This window comes from Muntiacus reevesi, chromosome 2, assembly GCF_963930625.1.
Source record: "Muntiacus reevesi chromosome 2, mMunRee1.1, whole genome shotgun sequence".
Lineage (NCBI taxonomy): Eukaryota > Metazoa > Chordata > Mammalia > Artiodactyla > Cervidae > Muntiacus > Muntiacus reevesi.
The window spans coordinates 64,096,144-64,102,143 of record NC_089250.1 but is presented as its reverse complement, the minus strand read 5'-3'; positions in this window follow the sequence as shown (position 1 = coordinate 64,102,143).

The window sequence follows — 6,000 nt, the reverse complement described above, 5'->3', positions numbered from 1 at the left end:
AAAACCTAGACTAGGAATAAAATTTGGAAGTTACCAATACCTAGTTATTAAAGCCTTAAGAATAAGATAATGTTGTCCAAAAAAAAAAAAAGGATAATGTTGTCCAGAGGAGAGCATGAAGGGAAACTGGACAGCCCCAAGGAAGCTTTTAAAAATCAGAGGAGTGGTGTTAATTGCCACTCTTTCAGAAGCAGAATAATATAGTGGAAAGAGTGTACTTTGGAGTGAATCTTCATCCTTACCCTCAATTTCCTTTCTGTGAAAGGGGGAGAGAACACCTCTCTCCAAAGGTGATTGTACCTCCCCTCCCCCCATTTTATTTAATACACTGTATTACATTTTTAAAATGTATTTATTTGTGGCTGCATTGGTTCTCCTTTGCGGCATGCGGGCTCCAGAGCACATGGACCTATAGCTGTGGCATGCGATCCACGTGGCATCTGGGATCCTAGTTCCCTAATCAGGGATCAATCCCAAGTCCCCTGCATTGGAAGGTGAATTCTTAACCACTGGACCACCAGGGAAGTCCTTGGTGTTTTGGAAGTTTTGTTTATAAGAATTAAGAAGTGTCTTTGTATCTCCAATTACCATACAAAATAGAGCACAGAAAAAGAATAAGATTTGAGCATTCTGTATGCATACACACTGCAACTTGAGATTGCCTCTTTTTTCTTTTTTCATTATAGATGAGGAACTCAGGCATGGAGGGGCTTAATAACCAACCAAGAACATAAAGATATAGGAGTGGAGGGTCAACTAGAACCCATGTAGCATTCAGTAAATGTTAACTAACACAATAATTAGTAAAAGGCTGTGCCCAGGTACTACTAGTTTTTTCTCCCCCCAAGTTTGGTTCAGGAATTGTACTAGGTGAATGTTATAGATAGTTGGAGCCTTAGAGATGTTTGGTAGTATTCCTGCTTTTGCCCTACTTTAGTTAACAAGTATCTTGCTTTTAATCAGTGATATTTAACACTAAGAAATAATAGGCTATATTATAAACTCTTTCAAGGAAGGGAATATATCTTGTACATTTTGCTTGCTTAATGTAATCATCTGGAAAAATCTACTCAGGTTGCCCTTAGAGGAGACAGTGTGACTGGTGGTTGTAGTAGAGTTGATATAATGGAGGACTGGGAATTAGGAGCCCTGTTTTGGATTCTAGTTTTGGGTGTTTTTTTGTTTTTGTTTCTGTTTTGAGTATAGTGGATTTACAATGTTGTATTAGTTTCTGCAGTACAGCACAGTGAATCAGTTATATATATATGTATATGTATATATATACACACATACACAAATACATACTCTTTCTTACTTTTCCCATATAGGTCATTACATAGTATTGAAGAGTTCCCTGTGCTATATCTAGTTCTTAAGTTGCTGGTTCATTCACCAAAAACTTACTAAGCCTGTTCCTGATGCCAGGCACAGTGCTTGGTGCCATGTGACCTTGGGTACCACTCTAGGTCCATGTCAAAGGAGGATGCCTTGCCATGTAAAGAGTTCTCAGGGGTTTCATAAGGATGTAACTCAGCAGAAGGGAAGAAGCCAGCCAGACACAGCTCTCAATACCCCTTCCTCTGAGCTGTTCTGGTTAAAGGTTCTCCAAGGAGACTCCAAAGCAAGAAAACTACAGTACTTCCCCCTTAACTGAGGGGGAATATGTTCCAGGACCCCAGTGGATGCTTGAAACTGCAGATAGTATGCCCTGTAATTGCAAAGTTTTTTCCTATATTCACTTACTTACAATAAAGTTTAACTTATAAATTAGGCACATTAAGAGATAAACAACAACAATAATAGAGCAACTGTAACTATATACTGTAATAAAACTTGGGTAAATGTCTCACTCAAGATATTGTATTGTCTTGTACTTACCTTCCTCAGAGATGATGTGAGATGATACAGTGTCTGTGTGATGAAGTGAGGCATTGTGACATAGCTTTAGGCTACTGTTGACTTTCTGACTGTACGTTAGAAGGAGGATCATGGAACCATTACAGTATCCATGGTTGGATGTCTAAGTCGATGATTTTGGGGATCCACGAGATACAGTTGAAGGGTTTTTTGCTGAAAGCTTTTGGGAAAACATTGTAATTGGAGCTGTCTCTTTAACTCATTGAAGTGTTGCTGCAGCAATTGTAATCCTTTGGTGATTGTGAGTAGTTGCTATGATGCCTTTTTTCATCTGAGGGTCATATTCCATATATTTGAAATTGTGAAATTTGAAACATTTTGACAGATTTCAATTATGTCCACGTTGCTGATTCTGCTTCAGTTGCTTTACCTTCCTCTTTCTCAATAGATGCCTCCACAAGTCTGTCTAATAACTCAGTTGTTAACACTTCTCAGTGCCCTTTAATATGTTCTTCCACTTCTTCATCAAGCGTGTTGGCAGATCCTTTGCCACCTACTTGTCTTGCTATGTGAATGAGTTTCCTAACTTCTCCATCAAACCTCAGTAACCTTTAATATCATTCATGACTTCATAAGTTCTTCCAGCAGGCATTAAGAGTGTGGTTTTAATTCACTTACTGCACCTCTGGTGAATGTTATTCATTGGCAGTAGTAATGATTTCAAGCATTGCATTGTGTCCAGATTAAAATCTGCATTAATTGCTGAACATATGTGGTCAGATAATCAGGCAGGTGTATGTGGCCTTGAGAAACTGATGGCTTGTCAAGTGGCTGAAGCATTGAGGTTGTACTTGGAGATAAAAATACAATTTTGACATTTTTATAGCAAACAGATTCAGGATGACCAGGTATATTGTCTATTAGTAATAGGATTTTAAATTCCAACCTTTCCTTTTTTCCAAATATTTTTCATTTCTGGAATGAAGCATTGGTAGACCCATTCCATAAACAAGATAGCTGTCACCTAGATTATGTTGTCAGAATATAAGCAGATAATTCTTGGTTTTGTTTTTGAAAACCTGTTGGGTCTTTGCTCTGTATACTACTCCTGCCTTTAACATATGCTCTGTAGCATTCCCAGTAATAACAGAGTTAATCTCCTCTTCCATGTTTTATGATCTAGTGCCTCCTTTGCACTTTTATGACGGTAGGTTTGTTGCTGAATGCAAGTTCACGTGCCTGACACACAATGAGGCCAAACAAACTCAAACATGAGTTTGGAGCAGAGAAAGATTTATCAAAAGGGCCAAGCATGGAGAATGGGTGGCTCGCGATTAAAAAACTAGAGCTTCCCGATGATGTTTGGTTCTGTTGGGACTCTTCTTCCAGAAGAGCCCAGTTTCATCACATGAAGACTTGCTTTGGATGGTATCCTTTCCTTCCTCTTCAATCAAATTATTCACCTCTGATGGAAATGTGGCAACAGCTTCTGAAGCTAAAGCCGGCCTCTGTACCCTGACACCAAATTAATTCTCAGGGACAGGTTTTGGTGAAATAGGAAAGAATAGCTTTATTGCTTTGCCAGGCAAAGGGGATCAGTGGGCTAATGCTTTTAAAACGGTGTGTCCCAACCTGGAGCGGGTAGTAAGAAGTTTCATAGTAATGGTTCAAAGAGGATGTGATCAGCTAGCTCATGGATAATCTGATTAGTTGGTGGTGAAGTGGAAGTCAACATCATCAACCTGGTTCCAACTGGTCTGGGATTTCTCCCATCTGGTGGGGGTTTCGGTATCTGCAAAATAGCTCAAAGATACTGAGACCTGCCCCAAGGCTGCTTTATTCTTTCTCTTGACTGTTCCTTGCTTCTGCATCCCCTCCCTTCTCGAATTGTTGTTTAGTCACTGAGTCATGTCCAACTGTTTGCAACCCCATGGACTGCAGTGTGCCAGGCTTCCCTGTCCATCACCATTCCCAGAGCTTGCTCAAGCTCATGTCCATTCAGTCGGTGATGCCATCCAACCATCTCATTCTCTGTTGTCTCCTTCTCCTCCTGCCTTCAGTCTTTCCCAGCATCAGGGTCTTTTCCAGTGAGTCAGCTCTTTGCATCAGATAGCCAAATCATTGGAGCTTCAGCTTCAGCATCAGTTCTTCCAATGAATATTCAGGATTGATTTTCTTTAGGATTGAATGGTTGGATCTTACTGTCCAAGGGACTCCTAGGACTCTTCTTCAACACCACAGTTCAAAAGCATCAATCTTTCGGCACTCAGCCTTCTTTATGGTCCAACTCTCGTGTCCATACATGACTACTGGAAAAACCATAGCTTTGATTCTATGGACCTTTGTCTCTAATTAGCAACAGTTTGAACCTGCCTTTGCAACTCAGGGAAGGTCATGGAATGAATGAGGCCTATTTCCTGTAATGAAGAAATGCGGGACGGCGGGGGGTGGGGTGGGGAAGGATTCCCTGGTGGTCCAGTGGTTAGGACTCATGCCAGGTCTGCTGGGTTCATTTCCTGGTCGGGGAACTAAGATCCCCGCATCCCAGCAAACTGTGTGGTACACCCAAAACAAGAACAAAAAAGAGTTGTGGGACAAAGAAAGGCTTTTGTGCCCAGGAACCCCCCACAGGGTCCTGCTTGGTATCATTCCTTCATTGGCAGACACAGTCTCCCCAGTAATTTTTCTACTTTCCAGTCCAAACTTGCTGAATCTGTATAACCACCTCTTATGTTAGTGTTAGTTGCTCAGTTGTGTCCACGTCTTTGTGATCCCATGGACTGTAGCCTGCCAGGCTGCTCTCTCCATGAAGTTCACCAGACAAGAATAGTAGAATGGGTAGCCATTCCCTTCTCCAGGTGATCTTCCTGACCTAGAGATCAAACCCAGGTCTCTTGCATTGCAGGCAGATTCTTTACCATCTGAGCTTCCAGGGAAGCCCCAACCATTCCTTATTTTCAGTAAATGGCTTGGTGTCACTCTTTAGGGGATCCCTTGCTGAAGTCTTTGTAATGGCTTGGAACCAAGCAGGAGCTAGTGGGGCTCTCCTGCATATAAAAGCCCTTCCACGTCCCATTTCTTGTCTGTAGAGAGAGGCTTTGGTCTCCTGGGCCGCCTCTGAGTTCCAAAGAGCAATGAGGAAAGAGAAGAAAAGCAACCAGGAAACAATAGTTCAGTGATAAAAGAGTCCTTTTTCCTCCTTAAGGGATATACATAACCAACTGACACATGTCTTTGAGTTGTTATGAAGAAACTAAGACCTACCCCCCACCCCAGCCCCACCCAGGTGGAAGATGGTGATTGCATGAGGACAGCAGTATACCCCAGACTGATTGGAACCAGAAAGTTGAAACATCACCCTGTTACCTTACCACCAACCAATCAGAAGAAAGTTATGCATCCTGCAGCCCTCACCCCAAATTTTGCCTTTAAAATTCCTTCCCTGAAAGCCATGAGGGAGTTTGGGTCGTTTGAGCCCAGGTTGGTTGGTCTTTGCTTAGTACTGCAATTAACCTTTCTCTGCTCCAAAGTCCAACGTGTTGATTTGTTTGGCCTCACTGACAGTGGGACACATGAACTTCAGTTTAGATTCAGTGCTTTCTGGAGCAGCATGTCAATCAGAATATGTATTTTGTTCGTGTCTTTCATAAATTTAATGCCTTTTCATTTTTAAAAAAGTTTATATTGAAGTATAGTTTATTACTATAAAAGCAAAGCCATCACTTTGCTGACAAATGTCCGTATACTCAAAGCTACGATTTTTCCAGTAGTCCTGTACGGATGTGAGAATTGGATCATGAAGAAGGCTGAGCATGGAATAATTGATACCTTTGAATTGTGATGCTGGAGAAGACTTGAGCGTCCCTTAGACTGCAAGGAGATCCAACCAGTCAACCCTAAGGGAAATCAACCCTGAATATTCATTGGAAGGGCTGATCCTGCAGCTGAAACTCCAATACTCTGGCCACTTGATGTGAAGAGTTGACTCACTGGAAAAGATCCTGATTCTGGAAAAGGTTGAAGGCAAAAGAAGAGGGTGGCAGAGAATGAGATGGTTAGATATTATCACTGACTCAATGGACATGAATTTGAGCAAGCTCCACAAGATAGTGAAGGACAGGGAAACGGCGTGCTGCAGCCCAT